This window comes from Taudactylus pleione, unplaced genomic scaffold (assembly GCF_031769625.1).
Source record: "Taudactylus pleione unplaced genomic scaffold, aTauple2 ptg000560l, whole genome shotgun sequence".
In the NCBI taxonomy this organism is placed as follows: domain Eukaryota; kingdom Metazoa; phylum Chordata; class Amphibia; order Anura; family Myobatrachidae; genus Taudactylus; species Taudactylus pleione.
Genome location: NW_028284962.1, coordinates 2,851,206 through 2,872,139, shown reverse-complemented (window position 1 = coordinate 2,872,139; position 20,934 = coordinate 2,851,206). Strand labels below are relative to the sequence as shown.

The 20,934-nt window shown below is 46.3% G+C and overlaps 1 protein-coding gene across 9 annotated transcripts in view; it reads left to right on the top strand.

The window, feature by feature from the left end:
- The window catches only part of PIP5K1C (phosphatidylinositol-4-phosphate 5-kinase type 1 gamma), a 111,184-nt gene that overhangs the window by 8,892 nt on the left and 81,358 nt on the right, over positions 1 to 20,934 (top strand). The window lies entirely within an intron of this gene.

The window sequence follows — 20,934 nt, the reverse complement described above, 5'->3', positions numbered from 1 at the left end:
TGTAATTGCAAAAATAGTTCAATGCTCTTTGCAAACAGCCATTTTTCCAGAACCACTAAAGGAAGCAATTGTTAGACCACTTCTTAAAAAACCTAATTTAGACCCCGACTGCATGACCAACTATAGACCAGTATCAAACCTTCCTTTTCTAGGAAAGGTCATTGAGAAAGTGGTGGCAATGCAACTGGAAACCCACCTGTCTACCCATGATATTTATGATCCATTCCAGTCAGGATTCAGGAGAAGACATAGCACTGAAACAGCCCTGGTATGTGTGCTTAATGATCTTCTGATGGCAAGAGACAGAGGTGATTGTTCAATCTTAATCCTTCTGGATCTCTCAGCAGCATTTGATACTGTGGACCATGGGATTCTAATTGAGCGCCTGAAAAATTTCTGTGGACTGGATGGCACAGTCCTTAGATGGTTCAAATCATTTCTCACTGGCAGGTCACAGAGAGTTTCTTCTGGAGTAAACTCTTCATCACCAGTACCACTTCCATGCGGTGTCCCACATGGTTCTATACTATCTCCCATGCTTTTTGCAGTATACATGCTACCACTGGGTGAAATAATCAGACGTCATGGCCTGGTTTACCACTGCTATGCAGATGATACACAACTGTACCTGTCCTTTGCTCCAGGTACAAATGACCCAATAACAACCCTAAATGGCTGCCTAGCTGAGCTTTAGGAGTGGATGAGTGCCAGTTGGCTGCGACTGAACCCTGATAAAACAGAGGTTCTTATGATAGGTCACAGGACAGGGCTACAGCATAGCCAACCAACAGGACTTACGCTTGGGGGTTCAGAATTACAAAACACTAAACATGTGCGGAATCTTGGTGTTGTCCTGGATAGTGGCTTGACACTTAAACATCAGGTATCAGCCACAATCAAATCCTCATTCTATCATCTGAGGAACATAGCCAGAATCAAGCACTTAATTCCCTCAGAAGATCTGCCTAAAGTCATACATGCATTTATATCATCACGCCTAGACTACTGCAACGCCCTCTACCTCGGTCTCCTAGCAAAAGAATTACACCGCTTGCAGATGGTACAAAATGCAGCTGCCAGGCTATTAACCAACCAGCCCCGTTCCAGCCACATAACACCCATTCTCTACTCCCTTCACTGGCTGCTTGTCAGATGGCGAATTGCTTTCAAGATTGGATTAATAACTTACAAAGCCCTTCATGACCATGGCCCAGGGTACCTGAAGCAGCTTCTGATTCCCTACTGTCCCACTCGATTACTGCGATCCGTTGACGAAGGACTATTAACAGTACCTAGAATCTCACGGAATTCGTCTGGGGGTCGAGCTTTCAGTTTTGTGGCTCCAACCTTATGGAACTCACTTCCCCGCACAGTTCGAGAGGCCTCCACTCTAGAATCCTTCAAAAATAGACTCAAGACTCACCTATTCACCCAAGCATTTCACTAATGTCCCTTGTTTAAGCTTGTTTTGTATTTTGTACTGTAAATGTAAAGCACTTTGAGTCCTTTAGGAGAAAAGCGCTATATAAATAAAATTATTATTATTATTAAAGTCAGTCAGATTGCATTATTCACCCATTATTTTATGAGTGATACACTTCATTGATCTCTGCATACCTTTTGCTTTATCTTCTTGTACAGATTCGGACATTAGGGAACCCAATCCTGCCCCATTTTTGTAATCCCAGAATTGAATTGTACAAAGACATCCTCCCCACCCTCCTTTCACTTACCATAGTCACACATCAGTGGTCAAAAAGGGGCTTCTCTTGCTGACTAGTGCATTGTCCAGTCCTCTCCCAGGCTCGACTGAAGTCCTGTGATGCGGCTGCACTCAGTCATTGAATGGCTGGGAGTGCGACGCACAGTGATGTCACCGTGCGCACTGCTCTCTGTCACTGATAGGCTGTGAGCAGTGCGCTCACAGCCTATCAGTGACAGAGAGCAGCTGCATCATTGGACTCCATCTGGTCTACGGGCAGCTGGGAGAGCCTGAGAGGACTGGAACAAAGAACGTAAGAATTATAGAATTGCCCCAGCCCATAATACCCAGGATTTTATGTCTGTATCCCCGTATGTTTTTGGGACTCAAACGTCAGGGATTGGCTTCCCCAGTCTGTATTATCTGCGGAATAGCTACTTTGCATAAAATTGCCTGGAGGTCATGATAATTTGGCCACTCGGTGTATGTGTGTATTCTGTAAATATTTCTTAGATATATGTAACCGGATTTGGATACAGATTGAGGATGACACCTAGGCAGCGTGCTTCAGGAGTAGGGGTGATTGTTGTGTGGTCAACAGAGAGAGCGATGTTGGATAGGTGACTTCTCTTGACTAGTGGGAATATATTCGCTCCATTTTTTTATGTTTGGAGAGGACATCCCAAATGAAATGGTAGAAATACAGTCGGTAACACACAGGCCAATACAGATACTGAGCGATCCGGAGAAGATAAGTAAATTTGGCTATCATGCATTAGTGAAGTTACTGTGTAGATGGAAAGGAGCAGAGGACCTAAAATAGAGCCTTGTGGTACTACAACATGGTAACGAGGTGGCTTTGGAGAAACTAGCACTAAAAGTGTATATTGGTAAGTATGATGAGGACCAGGATGGGACAGTGGCCTGAATACTTCAGATATGTAGCATTTGCATGTGCAGAGAATGGCCCACTTTGTTTAATGCAGCAAAAGCCCAGGATAATTGGTAGTGATTATTTTGTTTTAGCATTGACCAAATCATTGATCAATTTAGTCAGTGTAGTCTTATGCTGGGCATACACTATACAATTATCTGCCAGATATCGGTACAAGCTGGCTGGTTGGAATGAAAACCTGGTATGTATGGGAGACGATTATATAGTCTTAAACACTGGAAAATGGACAAAAAAACAATTGTTCAAATTGGTTAAAATGGTGTGTTTTAACCAATTTGTCTGAACAACCATTTTTGTCTGTTTTCCAGTGTTTGTGAGCAAATGGTCGATTATCATTTGCTCCCATACTTTACCAGGTTTTCATTCCAACCAGCCAGATTGGATAGATATTTGACAGATTGTATAGTGTATGCCCAGCATTAGTGGAATGTTGACAATGAAGGCTGGACTGCAGAGAGTCCAATAGTGTTGTATGAAGTGAGTTTGGGCAAACCTCCAAGAAGTTTGAATGGCAAGGGGCCTTAGCCTTGGGATGGTAATTTGAGTATTTTGCTCAGACATTTTTTTTTTTCTTCTTTTCAAAATAGGAGTAATCACTGCATGCGTGCGTAATGATTGAGTGGGATTAGTTAAGGTTGGATAAGCATAGTAGACCGGGTTCAACTGATATGTATGGGTAAAAGAGGACAGGTGGTAGAGTAGGTAGATCAAGAGAGTGGATACTTGAAATTTATTCCCACAAATGAATATGATGTCAGATGTTCTCAGTCTTGCTCTTAAAGATGGATTGAGTTTCAGCACACATGCCTTAGATTGCCATGCACCATGGCAAATGTCAGCTGGAGTGGTGCAAAACACTTAAATATTTGAACACTCTGGCACTCTGACTGAGGAATCTGGTTTTGGAGGGTGCCAGGTGAATGCTTGCTGTCTGAATCTACATTTTGGTATAGGAAGAATTGTTTGAGCTGGGCCCTTTAGTTTCAGTAAAGGGAACTGTTCATTCTACAGTATCCAGTGGCATCCTAGAGCAGGCCTGGCCAACCTATTGCTCTTCAGCTGTTGTGAAACTACAAGTACTAGCTAGCATACACTCCTACCAATCAGCTGATAAAACATGCTGAGATTTGTAGCTGGAGAGCAACGGGCTGGCCAGTCCTAGAGAATTGTGTGATTCCAAATTTGTGGCTACAGTTTTGGGAAGGTTCTCTTCTGTTTCAGTCTCACCAATGCAAAGTCCATTCTTGATTCGCCTACACAGTTATGTCCTCAAAACAATCGACCTTTGGAGTGAAATGAAACAATGGTTGCAAGCCTTTATCGTCCAACATTAGTAGCCGACTGTGACAGAGTGGGTCTCTCCCACATTCTGAGGAAAGGGTTAACCTCTCTGTAGCCAGGGAGGAACCACACCCTTAGTCAATTAACCAGCTAAGGTATAAAAACCTGATAAGTTTAGTTAGTCAGTGAAATGTGAGCGAGAGGTTGCACCTTCAGCAGCTCTCTATGCTGGACAATCTGAACCATGACTGTGTTGGGAATACTCTACTCGTTTCAACTGCTGTCTCATGTAAGCTTTATTATTGTTCCTGAACTGTGGCCCTGATTCAGAGCCGGACGCTCTGACCATTAAGACCATCGCGACCATCGTGCTTGCGACGAGACCCTGCGGTAGGGTCTCGTGGCCGCAAGCCTTGGAGTGATTTTGGCTCTATCAGAGCCAAAATCACTCCCACTGACATCACTAGTGATGTCAGTGGGGCCGGACCCAAGCGGTAGGCGTTCCCATGGGAACGCCTCCTTCTTTCAGCCACGCCCCCGGCACGCCCACCAAAGGGGGCGTGCTGTCAGTCACCATCGACAGCACGCCCCCTTTGGTGCGAGAACCGGAGCGACAGCTTGGCTTTCGCTATCCGGGTCTCGCGCACGACAGAGCTCCCTCCATGCGCATTGGGGTAACATCGACCCGCTTGCGAGCGTCCTGCGCTCACGAGCGGGTCTGAATGATACCCTCTGTTTACCTTATGTACGAAGTCATTACACTGGCTCTGCCTTTTCAAGCCTGTAATAGAAAGCTTACTTGTTTGCATCATCTCAGTCTCCCATTGGTCGTCTGAACTTACCCGCTACATTGTGGTGTCAGAAGTGGGATAAAGTGGGTCCTGTGCCAAGGATCCTAAAGAGACCACCATGGAAGCTGTTTTGCAACAAATGTTGGACTTCTTTAAACAGCAGCAAGCAGTAACTGCTCCAGTACTTCCCAAAATGCAAGCCTCAGGTGATGTGGAGGCCTTTTGTACAATTTTTGATTCCTGGGCCATACAGATTGCCCACCTGCTAACGTGGGAGGTCCAAGCTGCATACGCCGCCCTCTTCCTGGAAGATGCAAAAATATATGACCGAGTGAAAGCTGCCATAGCGGATTGGCCTCTATCCAGAAGCATATCGGCGGAAATTCAGGTCTGTGTTTTATGATCCTGATGGAAGGCCAGGCGTCCTGGCCCTGAAACTGTCCGATCTCGCAGTTAAATGGCTGCAGCTGGACCTACATAATTCTGCCCGGCTGGTAGAGTTAGTCACTCTCGAACAGTTTGTTCCACTTCTCCCTGCCAAAGTTGCTCACTGGGTCCAGCTGCATCGAGTTGAGAATTTGGATTCCGCTGACCGGCTAGTGGAAAATGCCTTGCTGGCGCAGGATGGTATAGAGAACCTTTCTTCTTTAATAATGTCAGAGTGTCACCATCGGTCTTCCCAGGGGCGTTGTATCGGGATAAGGTGCCGCCACATATGGATTCTTTAGTTATTAGAGCTGTTTTCCCTGGTTGGATTACCTAAAGAAATTCTTACCGACCAAGGGACAAACTTTATGTCTAAGTTAATGCAGGGAGTTTTAAAGCTGTAAAAATGTAAATCTGTCAGAACCTCAGTACAGGTTGAGTCTCCCATATCCAAAATGCTTGGGACCAGGGGTATTTTGGATAATGGAATATTCCGTATTTTGGAATAATTGCATATTATAATGAAATGTCTTGGAAATGGGACCCAAATATACACACAGAATGCATTTGTGTTATATACACCTTATACACACAGTCTGCAGGTCATTTTAGACAATATTTTTTATAATTTTGTGCATCAAAAAAAGTTTGTGTACATACATGAAATTCATTTATGTTTCATATACACCTTATACACACAGCCTGAAGGTTATTTTATACAATCTTTTTAATAATTTGTGCCTTAGACAAAGTTTCTGTACATTAAACCATCAAAAATCAAAGGTTTCATTATCTCAGTCATGCTGAAAATATTCCGTATTTCGGAATATTTGGATATGGGAGACTCAACCTGTATATCATCCCCAAACGAATGGCTTAGTTGAAAAATTCAATCGTACACTAAAGTCTATGTTAAAGAAGTTTATAGAGACAGAAAAAAGGTGGGATGAGCTTCTAACCTATTTGTTGTTTGCAATCAGAGAAGTCCCCTCAGGCTTCTACTGGCTCTGCCCCTTTTACGCTTCTTTATGGGAGGAAGCCACGGTGTGTTCTCAACCTTTTGCGGGAAGCATCCTTCAATATGTGGTCCAGATGTGTAATCAAATAGACCTACTAGGTCAATGGGCCCAGGAAAATTTGGTAAATGCCCAGGAGGCTCAAAAACTTCTCTATAACCGTAATGCCCGAACTCGAGTTTTTTTTTCACCTGGGGATAAAGTCTTATTGTTGCCTACTCAGGGAAATAAATTACTAGCAAAGTGGCAAAGGCTATTGGAAGTACCGTATATACTCGAGTATAAGCCGAGTTTTTCAGCATATTTTTTGTGCTGAAAAAGCCCCCCCTCGGCTTATACTCGAGTCATGCCCACATGGTACGCAGCTGAGTAGCGTACCATGCGGGCCGCGGTGCAGACTGTGTCTCTGTGACACAGCTGCACCACATGTGTAGCGCTGACCGGACGGAGTTCGGTCAGCACTACACGCTGCCAAACACACACCTGCCGGAGCCGGCAGCTGTATGTTTGTTGTAATCAGCAGCCGATGAAAGTCTGTCAGACTCTCCTCGTCTGCTGCTGCTCCCACTGCGGGAGCCACCTTCCAGCTCCCGCAGTGGGTAATGGGAGAGACGTCGTCATGACGACGTCTCTCCCATAATGCAAAGCGGACGGAGGAGCCAGTACCAGCGTCTGGACCAGGAGTGGGGTTTCAGGTAAGTGTTTTTTTTTTTTGTTTTGTTTTATTACATCTCTCTCTACTGGGGGGATCTACTGGGGGGATTACTACTGGGGGCACTACTACGGGGGGTGGGGGGATTAATACTGGGGGCACTACCAGGGGAGGATATTGCTACTGGGGGCACTACCAGGGGAGTGTATTACTAATTGGGGCACTACCAGGGGGGATGTTACTACTGGGGGCAGTACCAGGGGAGGGATTACTACCAGTAGCTGCTGCATTTCCCACCCTAGGCTTAGGTACCTCGGCTTATATTCGGGTCGACTTATACTCGATTTATATACAGTAATTAGAAAGGTTGGCGAAGTCAATTATGAAGTCTCTCAACCTGACTCCCGTAGGGGTAGGCAGATGTACCATTTTGACCTGTTGAAAGCATGGAAGGATCAAGAGTTGTTTTTTTGTAGACCTTGGTTATAGCCATAGTGACCTTGGTCCCCAGATTCCTCAGTCCGATGGGTCTTTCCACCCCTTGAACCTTTGAATTCAGACAAGCTGAAGCCTCCCTTGGGGAACCTTGTTGATTAATTCTATGTTATTTTCTGATAAACCATGGCCAATTTAGTTTTGCTGTACATGACATTGTAACCCCACCTGACGTAGTAGTTCGAATAAGACCCTATAGGCTTCTAAGGGAAAAACAAGTGCAGGTAAGTACTGTATAAGAAATGTTGAAATTAGGGCTAATTGAGGAGACTTCTAGCGACTAGTGTAGCCTCATTGTCTTGGTCCTGAAACACAAGATTCTGCATAGACTTACGCAAAGTTAATGCAGTGTCCAAATTTGATACCTACCCAATGCCAAGGGTCGATTACCTGCTTGATAGGTTAGGTTCGGCCAGATATATTTCTATCCTTGATCTTATGAAGGGTTATTGGCAAATTGAGCTGACAGAAGAAGCTAGGAAGAAAACTGCTTTTTCTATTCCGTTGGTCCGCTTTCAGTGGAAATCCATGCCTTTTGGCTTGCACGGTGTCCCGGCCTCTCTTCAGAGGATAATGGACCGGGTGCTTCGGCCTCATCAGAATTATGCTGCTGCATACTTGGACGATATTATCATTTATAGTCTGCATTGGAATGCCCATGTTAATAGGCTTAGGGCTGTTCTTCAGTCTTTGAAAGAAACAGGTTTAACTGCCAATTTGAAGAAATGTGTTCTAGGTAAAAATCAAATCAAGTACTTAGGGTATGTGGTGGGCAATGGGTGTCTGAAGCCCCTTGTGACCAAGAAAGAGTTAAGCTTCCGACCGCCCGTACACATGCAGCAGAGGCCGTGGGGAGGGGTGCGGATACGCCCCCGACTCTGCCAACGGGACCCGCGTCCAGAAGCAGATAATGGCCATTCTGTGTGTATGAATGACCATCATCTGCAGATCACTCGAACTGCAGATATATCTGTATAGTGTGTACCCAGCATAGCTGTATTATTTTTCCTGAACTGTTACCTTTTTATGTATGAAGTCCTTACACTGGCTCTGCCTTTTCAAGCCTGGAATAAAAAGCTTACTTTTCTACTTCAGGGTCCATAGGATTTCCACAGAGTTGACCTTGGGGTATAGCTGGATCTGGATCTACGGGCACCACGCAGTTAAAGCTTTTGCTGCTCCCAGGATGCACTGGGTCCATCCTCCTTCATACCCCGCCACAGGCACCTCAGTTTTAGTTGGTGCCCGGCCGGAGTTGGGTCACCCTTAGCGCAGGGGGGCTGCTTAGCAGTCCCTAAGCTTATTTTTAGAGTTTTATTTTAATAAAATTTATTTTTAAATGACTCTTCAGAGCGGCAGCATCAGACTGTCCATTGGACATCCAAACTGCCGCTCCAACACCACGCTGGCGCTGCGGCGCCAGTACATATCTGGGGATCGCAGTGGGACCCCAGAGTCTGTACTAGCACAAGCTCTGGGAACTCACGACTGCTGCCGGACTGCCAGGGAGAAGGTAAGACGTGGGTCACTGCTTGCGGTGACCCGCGTGTGTATGCAGTCGCATGCCTCCGGTCTCTGGGGATAGACCGGAGGCGCTAGCAGTGGCGGCGGGCCCCCCCTCTCCGGAGGAATACCCTGCAGGACCACTAGACCACCAGGAAATTATGCGGGAGCCAGCGCCCCTGGGGGTTAATTGCTAGCCAGGGGAGGCAGCCTTCCCTGTCTAGCGGCTTCTCCCCTCAGCTCAGCGTGCCTTTCCGCTTAGGTCTGGCGACGCTGAACTGCTTCCTCCTGCGGCCCCTCCTCCTCCTGAGGTCTCCGGCGCCCATCTTCTCTGGCAGCATTGCAGATCTCCCAGGCAGCGTATGGAACGGTCCCCCTGTGTACCTCTCCCCTGCTAAAGGACAGTGTACACAGCACTATAGCCCTCCCAGACACTGGATCTGGGTGGTTGATTGTAGTGACAAGGTGCAGTGAGTATTAACTTTCTGCATTGTATGAGAAAAAGATTGTTTGAAGGGTCTGTGCTAGGATATATACCAGTATAAAAAATATTTTCAAATTGAATGTGCCAATGTGCTAATACAAACAGTTTATTGGATATACAGTCAGGTGCATAAATATTGGGACCTTGACAGAATTTTAATATTTTGGCCTCTATTCACCACCACAATGGCTTTGAAATGAAACAAACAAGATGTGCTTTAACTGCGGACTTTCAGATTTAATTTGAGGGTAATTACATCCAAATCAGGTGAACGGTGTAGGAATTACAACGGTTTCTATATGTGCCTCCCACTTTTTAAAGGGCCAAAAGTAATGGGACAAACTAAATAATCCTAAATCTAACTTTCACTTTTTAATACTTTGTTGCAAATCCTTTGCAGGCAATTACAGCCTAAAGTCTGGAACGCATAGACATCACCAGACGCTGGGTTTCATCCTTGGTGATGCTCTGCCAGGCCTCTACTGCAAATGTCTTCAGTTCCTGCTTGTTCTTGGGGCATTTTCCCTTCAGTTTTGTCTTCATCAAGTGAAATGCATGCTCAATCGGATTCAGGTCAGGGGATTGACTTGGCCATTGCATAACATTCCACTTTTTAGCCTTAAAAAAACTCTTTGGTTGCTTTTGCAGTATGCTTCGGGTCATTGTCCATCTGCACTGTGAAGCGCCGTCCAATGAGTTCTGAAGCATTTGACTGAATATGAGCATATAATATTGCCCGAAACACTTCAGAATTCATTCTGGTGCTTTTGTCAGCAGTCACATCATCAATAAATACAAGGGAACCAGTTCCATTGGCAGCCATACATGCCCACGCCATGACACTACCACCACCATGCTTCACTGATGAGGTGGTATGTTTTGGATCATGAGCAGTTCCTTTCCTTCTCCATACTCTTCTCTTCCCATCACTCTGGTACAAGTTGATCTTTGTCTCATCTGTCCATAGGATCTTGTTCCAGAACTGTAATGGCTTTTTTAGATGTTGTTTGGCAAACTCTAATCTGGTCTTCCTGTTTTTGAGGCTCCCCAATGGTTTACATCTTATGGTGAACCCTCTATATTCACTCTTGTGAAGTCTTCTCTTGATTGTTGACTTTGACACATATACACCTACCTCCTGGAGAGTGTTCTTGATTTGGCCAACTGTTGTGAAGGGGTTTTTCTTCACCAGGGAAATAATTCTTCTGTCATCCACCACAGTTGTTTTCCGTGGACTTCCGAGTCTTTTGGTGTTGCTGAGCTCTCCGGTGCGTTCTTTTTAAGAATGTTCCAAACAGTTGGCCCCACCTAATGTTTTTGCTATCTCTCTGATGGGTTTGTTTTGATTTTTCAGCCTAATGATGGCTTGCTTCACTGATAGTGACAGCTCTTTGGATCTCATATTGAGAGTCGACAGCAACTGATTCCAAATGCAAATGTCACACTTAGAATCAACTCCAGACCTTTTACCTGCGTAATTGATAATGAAATAATGAGGGAATAGCCCACACCTGTCCATGAAATAGCTTTTGAGTTGATAGTCCCATTACTTTTGGCCCCTTAAAAAGTGGGAGGCACATATAGAAACCGTTGTAATTCCTACACCGTTCATCTGATTTGGATGTAATTACCCTCCAAATTAAATCTGAAAGTCTGCAGTTAAAGCACATCTTGTTTGTTTCATTTCAAATCCATTGTGGTGGTGAATAGAGGCCAAAATATGAAAATTCTGTCAACGTCCCAATATTTATGCACCTGACTGTATAACAATAAAATAGATTGACTGCAGTCAAATATATATGTAGGTATATATGCGCTTAAACATTAAAAACAAGAACCAACATACTCTTGTAACATTAATATACAATCCACCTGTATTGATCTAAAAAGAGAAAAAAGTCTTGTATCAGCCGATTGTTATTTACAGCTTTAACAGTCTCCCAGTGTATACTTGCCAGAGAATCTCTGACAAAAGGGTCAATGTACAAGGATGTATATATTTTCCTCAAAATAGAGAGCCTGGTGTATAAATGCTCTCACCTGCACTGTTGCCACAAGCCAGAGCTGGAAAGTCACGGCAAGTGGATAAGCCTGGTCAACTCCGCTGTTCCACACTTACCGCTGCCGGAGCAGTAAGTCACGGCAGCGGAGAGGGATGTGTGGCTGACTGAATTACCTCACCCGCCCTAGATGTTGTGCGTGCAGCGGGGATACTGTCAGGGCTGCTGGCGTGCTGAATATACCAGTACAGCGGAGGTCCCGCACAGATGATGGAGACAGTGCGGGGATCCCGGCCGGCATCCAGATACAGGTTCACCCAGGGAGATGGTAGTGCTGTAACTTGCTGCTCCGGCAGCGGTAAGTGTGGAACAGCGGAGTTGACCAGGCTTATCCACTTGCCGTGACTTTCCAGCACTGGCTTGTGGCAACAGTGCAGGTGAGAGCATATATACACCAGGTTCTCTATTTTGAGGAAAATATATACATCCTTGTACATGGACCCTTTTGTCAGAGATTCTATATAATTCTCTGGGAGACTGTTAAAGCTGTAAATAACAATCAGCTGATACAAGACTTTTCTTCTCTTTTTAGATCAATGCAGGTGGATTGTATATTAATGTTATGGGGGTATCTACTAAGCGATATACAAACGACAGCACGATTGCGACATTGCAATCGTGCTGTCGTTTGTACAGCTAGTGATGTGCCTAGACTGAACGTTCACTTGTTCAGTCCCGGCACATCCCTCATCCCCGCACATGCAGAACCTGACGAGATCGTCAGGTTGACCTGCATGTACGGGCGATGTCGGATATCGGAAGCGACCCGCGGGCACGCGCATCGCTGGTCGCGTATGTCAAAAACATGCATGATGCATGCGCGATTTGCAAACGATTGCGCGATAACGACATCGTTATCGTGCAATCGCTTATTTAAATCGCCTAGTGGATACCCCCCATTACAAGAGTATGTTGGTTCTTGTTTTTAAGGTTTAAGCGCATATATACCTACATATATATTTGACTGCAGTCAATCTATTTTATTGTTATATATCCAATAAATTGTTTGTATTAGCACTTTGGCATTGGTACATTCTATTTGAAAATATTTTTTTATACTGGTATATATCCTAGTGCAGACCCTTCAAATAATCTTCTTTTTTGCAATCCAATTAGGAGATATGGTCAGGAATCCCCTGTTTTTGGGTCAGCAGCTGAGGATATAGGAGATTCTGACACTTGGCTAATTAGCGCACCTGGTTCTCTTCATTTAGCTTCTGTATTGTATGTGACTTTTGCTAGTGCTGACTGTGCTTTATTTCTACTTACTGTCAGTCTATCCCTTTCCTTCTCCTACAGCCCTGACAGGTGTGTGTGGGAAGGTCTTTTCTTGGATCTCGCTTATATAAATTCATGTATTTGTGAGGTCGGTCACATACAGTTGTGTGCTACACTGTGCCATATTTGTGGGCTTGTGTGCTGCATGCTTGTGGGTGCACCAAGAGTAAACACTGAGCTTCCCTGTTGTGTTGCTATATGTATCTGTGTATATATATATTTTATCATGTCTGATGAGGAAGTTGAGCGCTCTGCGGCTCCCACTCTATTCTCCTGCAGACGCTGCGCTGCAGGGGTAAATATGGAGGATTTATCACAGGATGGGCTGTGTGAGAGGTGCCGTCAGTTACCTGGTCCCTTTAACCCCCAACTTTGGGACAGGATCCTCCTTGGGCGGTGTTTTCTCAGGTGCTGGCTTCCATCACGAACCGTCTGGCTGCTCTCCCCCATTGGGGGTTACCCCAAACAGCCACCCCCCCCCACCTTCTCCAGGTATACCGCAATTATTGCAGTCTCCCCCTGGGCCTCAGATTGTTAATCCATATACGAAGTTCCCTATGTATATTCAGTCTATTCTGGTGACACAGCAGTCCGTCAGTCCCTTCCAGGGTCTCCCGCAGGCCGGTCAATCACCATGGGTGGATGTGTTGTCCAGTTCAGTCCAGAGTTTGGCGGCCTCATCTTCAGCCTTTTAAACTATTTTGCGTAGTGCCAAGCCTCACAAGGTGTCAAAACGCTCTGTTATGTCATCCCAGTCTGCGCAGCTATCAGACTCTGATGTATTCTCGGATGAGGTTGAATTGCCTGAGGACTCTGATTCGGAATCCCCTGGCCGGGAAGTGGAGACGAAATCTTCCATTACTGTGCGGGCAGTGCGGTCCATTCTTGATATAGAGGATGACTCCCCGGGCCCCTAAGTCCAAGTATCCAAATTTTAAGCAGGCAAAGATGACTTTGGCTGTTTTTCCTCTATCTGACCAGCTGACTGATCATATAGCGGAGGCCTGGAAGTCGCCTAATAAGAGGTTCCAGCCGCAGCAACGTTTAGCATCTAGTTATCAGTTTCCTGCAAGTCATTGCAAAAAGTGTGAAACCCCGCCTGAGGTGGATTCTCATGTTACTCCCTTAATCAAGAGTGCTACCTTGCCTACGCTGTACATTTCATCCCTAAAGGATCCCACAGACCGGAAAGTGAAGACTTGTTTAAAATCCATTTATTCTCTCTGGGGCGGTGGCCCGTCCGTCCATGGCCATCTCTTGGGTGGCTAAAGCCATTGAGAGCTGGGCCAATGTACTGGAAGATACGTTTCCTGAGGAAGCTCCGGAGGTTCAGAGAGGTTTAGTTGGACAGATGAGGGATGCCGCTTCCTATATTGGAGAAGCGTCTTTGGATGCCAGTCTTCTGACTGACTTCCAGAGTTTTGGCGGTAGCTGTCTCTGCTCGCAGGTCTTTGTGGCTTCTTTCTTGGAGAGCGGATGCGGATTCCAAGAAGCGCCTGGAGGCCTCACCCTTTAATGGGGAGATTTTGTTTGGTCCTGACCTGGACAAAATTGTTGATACCCTGGCAAAGTCTTAAGTCTGCGTTTCTGCCATCAGCAGCTGCGCCTTCTAAGTCTATGACCTCAGCATTCATTTCGGTTCTTTCGTACTCAGTACAAGTCCAAAGGTCAGTCCTTCCCGAGGCAGTTGTCAACCAAGGCTGCCCCTAAACCAAAGAAGCAGGCCTGAAGCACTAGACGCCCTGCTTCCAAGCCAGAGGATAAGCCTTCAGCCTGATGGGACGGACCTCTCTCTGGGGGATCCCAGAGTGCGAGGCCAACTTCTTCAATTCGCCCAGTGCTGGTGCAGTACCACCAGGGATGCTTGGGTACGAGAAGTGGTCTCTCAAGGGTACACTCTGTCCTTCCGTCACAGACCCCCCCCCCCCCAACAGTTCTTCTGCACGAGTCTTTCTCGGAACAGGACCTAGGCCTTGCAGATTCAGGAACCCATAGAGTCCTTGCTGAAAGCAGGGGTTGTTGTTCCCGTTCCGATTTCTCAACACGGGACGGGTTACTACTCTTCTCTTCTTTCTGGTTCCGAAACCCAATGGGTCTCATCCGCCTATCCTCAACCTGAAATCGTTGAACAAGTTCCTCAGAGTGCCCACATTCAGCATGGAAAATTTGCGTTCCATCATTCTGGCTATGGAACCGGGAGATTATATGGTCTACCTGGACACCCAGGACGTCTACCTCCATGTTCCTATAGCACCTTCACACCAGCGGTATCTGAGGTTTGCTATACGTCAGCTTCACTTCCAATTTCAGGCTCTGCCCTTTGGCCTTTCCACAGTTCCAAGGGTGTTCACCAAAATTATGGCTGTCATGGCTGCCCATCTACGCAGCCAGGGTATACGTCTTCTGCCGTATCTGGACGACCTCCTGTTGCTGGCAGGCTCTCCGGAGGTACTTTTGCAACATCTGCACCTGACGGTCGCTTGTCTGCAAGCGCACGGGTGGCTGATAAACTGGAAGAAGTCCTCCCTCATTATGTCACAGAGGATGGTTCATTTGGGAACCCTTCTGGACTCTCGTCGGCAAAGGATCTTTCTGACTCCAGAAAAGATTTCCTCCCTACAACTACGAGTGAGCAGTTGTCTGAAGAGATCCCAGGTGTCTGTTGACTCGGCAATGAGAGTTCTGGGGTCCATGGTGTCGACATTCAACATGGTGGAGTATGCCCAGTTGCATTCCCGGCCCCTGCAGGGGCTGATTCTATCCAAATGGGACGGGTTACCACACCGGATCAGGACTCAGATGCTGGTGTTTTCTCCGGAGGTGCGCCTGTTGGTGGCTTCAGACATCTCATCTTACCAAGTGTCGCCCCTTTTGGATCCCGGACTGGGTTCTGCTCACGACAGATGCCAGTCTTTGGGGTTGGGGGGCAGTGACAGGTCCACTTTCACTTCAGGGCCGTTGGATGGTGTAAGAAGCGGTTCTTCCCATCAACATTCTGGAACTTCGGTCCATGTGCAGGGCCTTCCAGTTGTCCGGTCACGCTCCTCAAGGAAGGCCAGTGTAAGTTCAGTCCGACAACGCCACCACGGTGGCATACATCAACCGTCAAGGAGGGACTCTCAGTCGAGCAGCAATGTCAGAGGTGTCACGCATCCTTTCTTGGGCGGAGTGCCACCTTCTGGCCATCTTAACAGTCTTCATTCCAGGAGTTCTCAATTGCGAAGCTGACTTCCCCAGCCATCACGACGTGCATCTTGGGGAATGGTCCCTTCACCCAGAGGTATTTCAACTACTTGTGGACAGGTGGGGACTGCCGGAGGTGGACCTCATGGCCTCCCATCACAATCGCAAGCTGCCTGTGTACGGGTCCAGGACGAGAGACGCCGGCGCAAGCCTGGTCAACGTGCTGTCAGTGAAATGGACGTTTCAACTGGCGTATCTAATCCCTCCGATATCACTGCTGCCTCGTGTCCTCCGGAAATTCAAACATGACGGCGGGACGTTTCTGCTGATGGCTCCGGCTTGGCCCAGACGTCCTTGGTACTCCGATCTTTGGGGCCAATCCATCGACGTTCCGTGTTTTCTGCCTCAACGTCGGGACCTGTTGTCTCAGGGGCCCTACCTTTACCCGGATCTGGGTCGTCTATCTTTGACGGCGTGGCTCTTGAGACATCAGTCTTAAGGTCCTGGTTTCCAGCTCAGTCATCAGCACAATGCAACAGGCGCGCAAGCCTGCTTCCGCCAGGATTTACCACAGAGCGTGGCATACTTATTTTCAATGGTGTGAGTCCAGAAACTACGATCCTCAGGCGTTTCGTGTTTCTAGAGTTTTGGCGTTCCTAGGTTTTCTACCTAAAGTGGTTTCTAAGTTCCACATTAATCAGGAAATAATTGTGCCGGCATTTCAGTCACCTAATCTCTCGGCTGGTGAGGCTTCCTTTGATGTGGTCCGTGCTCTTAAAGTTTATGTAGACCGGACTAGTTCCATTCAGAAGTCTGATTCCTTGTTCGTCCTCTTTGGTTTTCACAAGAGGGGTTGGCCTGCCGGCAAACAAACTTTGGCCCATTGGCTTCGCTTGGTTATTTGTGAGGCTTATGCACAGGAGGGTTCGCCTGTATCGGCCTCTGTTAAGGCTCATTCTACTTTGGTCTGTGGGTCCCTCGTGGGCTGCTAGCCGTGACGCCTCGGCTGTTCAGCTGTGTAAGGCAGCCACCTGGTCTTCCATCCAGACCTTTCTAAGGTTCTATGCTTTCGACACCTTCGCCTCTCAGGATGCATCCTTCGGGCGCCGGATTCTCCTTTTAGCACAGGAGCGTCCCCACCCTTAGTTGTACTGCTTTGGGACGTCCCCAAGGTCAAGCCTGTGGACCCCCTATGGACCCTGAAGTAGAAAACGAGATATATGGTAAGAACTTACCTTTGTTATCTGTTTCTACGAAGTCCATAGGGTCCACAGGGCGCCCGCCCTGACGCACCTGGCTTCATATGGGCTATGTGGCTGGTCACTGGTTTTCCATCTCCCTTTTCAGTGAGTATGGTTCTTGTGTGTTCCAGTCTTCCTTCTCTGTTTTTTTTTTCCTTCTCCGTCCTTGGCTACTTACCAACTGAGGTGTCTATGGCTGGGGCGGGGTATAGAGGAGGATGGACCCAGTGCATCCTGGGAGCAGCAAAACCTTTAACTGTGTGGTGCCCGTGGATCCAAATCCAACTATACCCAAGGTCAACCCTGTGGACCCTATGGACTTCGTAGAAACACAGATAACAAAGGTAAGTTCTTACCATATCTCTTGTTTGCATCATCTTAGTATCCCATTGGTTGTCTGATCTTACCCGCTACACCGACCTAACTAATACCACTTTCAGACAGAAAAATCCCCAAAACCCGGGCTTTTCCCGTATCGTTCAGTCCGGGAAGGACCCGGGAATTTGCTCCTAACCCCCTTTCACACAGCACATAATTCCCGGGAAATTCCTGGGTCGACCCCTTTCACACAGAACCCAGATCCCTGCAATATACAGTGTGTCATAATAAATGGACTTCTTTTATGGCACACAGAGATGAGGTCATGAAAAGTGGGTGGTGTCTGCTCACTGCATTGCACTGGAAACTTACATACACTGACATAGTATAGAGGACACAAGTGTTGTTTTGCAATCAAATTTTCTTTATTTGAAAGGCTCATGTTATGTCACTTGTAACACCTTCTGTATTAAATTTTTAAAAGTGCTTCTTTTATTTTTCAACAAATATGCATTAGCCATTAACAACATGGCCTTAATGCATTCAAATATATATATATATATATATATATATATATATATATATATTATATGTGTTGTGCTGTCGTGGAACTGACAAATATAATAGGGGAGGCACCCTAACTATTAGAACTGTGTGTCAGGGCCAGCCATAGAAACGACACATATACAGTATACATTTGGTAATACAGTGGGAGAAAGATCACGACTGGCATGTTAAGTGCAGTATACAAATTTTTTAATACAAAACAAATGGAGGTAATATGTGTACATTCTAAATTATGTACATCCCCATATATACACGTAGCTGCCTTAAAGGGCACCCACACATTGCCCTAAGCTCTTGCCAGGCCTGTTAACGGCAGGATAAACAATATTGTCAAAAACAACAAGCTTCAACAAAACAGAAATATAAACTAGACAGCAAACATGTAAAACATCATACAAGTCTACAACTGTCTGTAGGCAGTGCTGACAATAGTGCTAAGTGGAGTGTTATGATGAGTGCCATCTGAATAACTATGCACTCTGCCATTCTGTGTATTAATCCCTGTGCCATCTGCATAAGTATGCACAGTGCCATATTGATTAGTATTTCCTGTGCCGTCTGGACTATTATGCACAGTGACGTGGATTGCTAGGCACTGTGCCCTCTGGACTGGTATTGGCATGTGGACTGCTCTGTACAGTGACATGTGGATTACTATTCCCTGTGCCATCTGGATAACTATGCACTGTGCCATGTGGAGTAGCATGAGGTGGATTGGAGGGGTTTCTTTGCAGAAATGGTAGCCCTCTGCTATGCTGTTGGTAATTTCTAACAGGACCCTCAGAGTACTGAGGTGGATACATTACATAAGGTTGTGGAGTGTGTAACCTAGACAGTAGACCATTAAGGAAGGACATCTGTGCCTCTCTGTTTTCACGTGAAATTCGTTCGTGTAGACCAACAAGCTGACTGGCAAATGAATTTTGTACCTCTTTCATTGTCAAAGAAGCGCTGAGTCGGGCATCCTCCTGTGCCTGGAATTCAGCATCAGAATCTCGCAGCTGATTTACCAGGATTCTGGTCATTGTGCGCGTTGCTAGCTCCATCTTGGAAGTTTTTTTTCTTCCGGTCTGGTACTTCAAAGACTAGGAATAGAAGAAAAGAATAAATACATTTACAAATTAAATCAAAGCAGTAATGTCAACATATATGTGCTTGCGGTCTACTGCACACTAGCTTCACATTGCAACAGATACTATAATTACAAGTCCATACAGGACAATGTTAACATTCCGAAAAATTAATAAGTGGGTGTATAGTAACTTACTGTTCCTGCACAATGTCGGAGTCTCAGTCTGTGCAGGAGTTGGCGTCCCACTCGCACTGCTTCCACTCGCCTCAACCACACCCTCAAGTGTATTGGTGTCTAGGACCCCCATGGCAGCCATCGGATCTGTGTCACTTATCTTTGTGATGTCATCAAAGAGTATTGGTGGTGTCATTGGGCAGGATTGGCTGTTCTCTGGGGTAACACTTCGTGAAGATGCACAGCTAGACGATGATATGGCAATGGGATTAACCAGTGCAGAATTGCAATGGGATTAACCAGTGCAGAATTGCCAAAGACTTCATTACACTGATCGTAGTAAACCCATTCCATTCTGGCAGCACCACTTTTCTGCCTGTTATGGTCGTGAACTTTGTTGTAGTATTTGCGTAGAGCTTTCAGTTTGTTCACTATCTGCTGCTGGGTCCGCACAATACCCCTTGAGGTGAGGACCTTAGCTATGTTTTGTAGACTATCGCGTCCTTCACTGTGCCACTGATCTGTTTGCGGATCTCCTCCTGCCCTCTGACTGCCAGCAGCTCACGGATCTCCTCTTCCTTCCAGTGCGCCATGCTTCTCTTTCTCTCTCCTTTTCTGCAGCACAATTGTGACATCAGACGCCAGCGCCACTGCCTCGCCCGCTCAGCCAATCAGCCTGTGCACCGCCATCTCAGCCAATAAGCGTTGTTTACTATGCCCAGAGTAGAAAAATCCGGGTCGGCGCCTTTCAGACAGCCGCAAACCCGTGTAAGACCCGGGTAAAAACCCAGGTAAATACCTGGGTCGAAATACAGGGATTTAGGTCCCATGTTACCCTTTCAGACAGAAAAAAAACCCGGGTCGACCCGGCTAGAGCCGGAATATTACCGGGTTCTTTTCCCTGTCTGAAAGGGGTATAATGCTCTTTGTGCTCATGTTCCAAATCTAGTGGAAAGCCTTCTGTAAAGGGTGGAGCTTGTTACAGGAGCAAAAAAGGGCCGAACTCCATGTTAACGTCTATATTTTTGGTATGAGAGGTTAACCAGCATATATATGGGTTTGATGTTTGAGTGTTCACACACTTTTGGTCATAATGTGCATGCATATATCACCCCCAACCCTTTTCTTTTTTTTCCTTTTTTTTTTTTTTTCTCTTTCAGAACGACGGATCGTTCGTCTGACTGATCCGCAGTCCTATCTGACGATTGGTAAGTGCATACACACTTGCCAATCGCCAGACCGATGTGTTGTCTGACGTCACAATTGGGCGGGCATTGACGTGCCCGCCCAGTTTTGATGTCCGTCACCGGCAGCCTCTGCAGCAAGTATATGACTGACCACCCATACACACAGCACAATGTGCCGATATATATCAGCAGATACATCGCCATTGGCTGTGCTGCACAGCCGATGCAATATGTCTGTGAACGACATCAGTCAGACATACTGCTGGGACACACTCACCGATGCACTCACAATATATTGGCCGATATATCGGCCAGTGTGTACCCAGCATAACACTTCTCCCTCACTCACCCTCGATCACCAATACCCCACTCAATTATGTGCCAGTGACACAGGTGGGAAAGGTCAGAGTTCATACCAATTATCATAGTATCCCAATGTGAAGGGCATGTTTTTTTATTTATTTTTTTTAATCGCCATTGATCGATCTCTCTTTCTTTTCTTTTCTTTATTTTCTTTCCTTTCTTTCCTCCTGAATCTTTGTGGTAAAT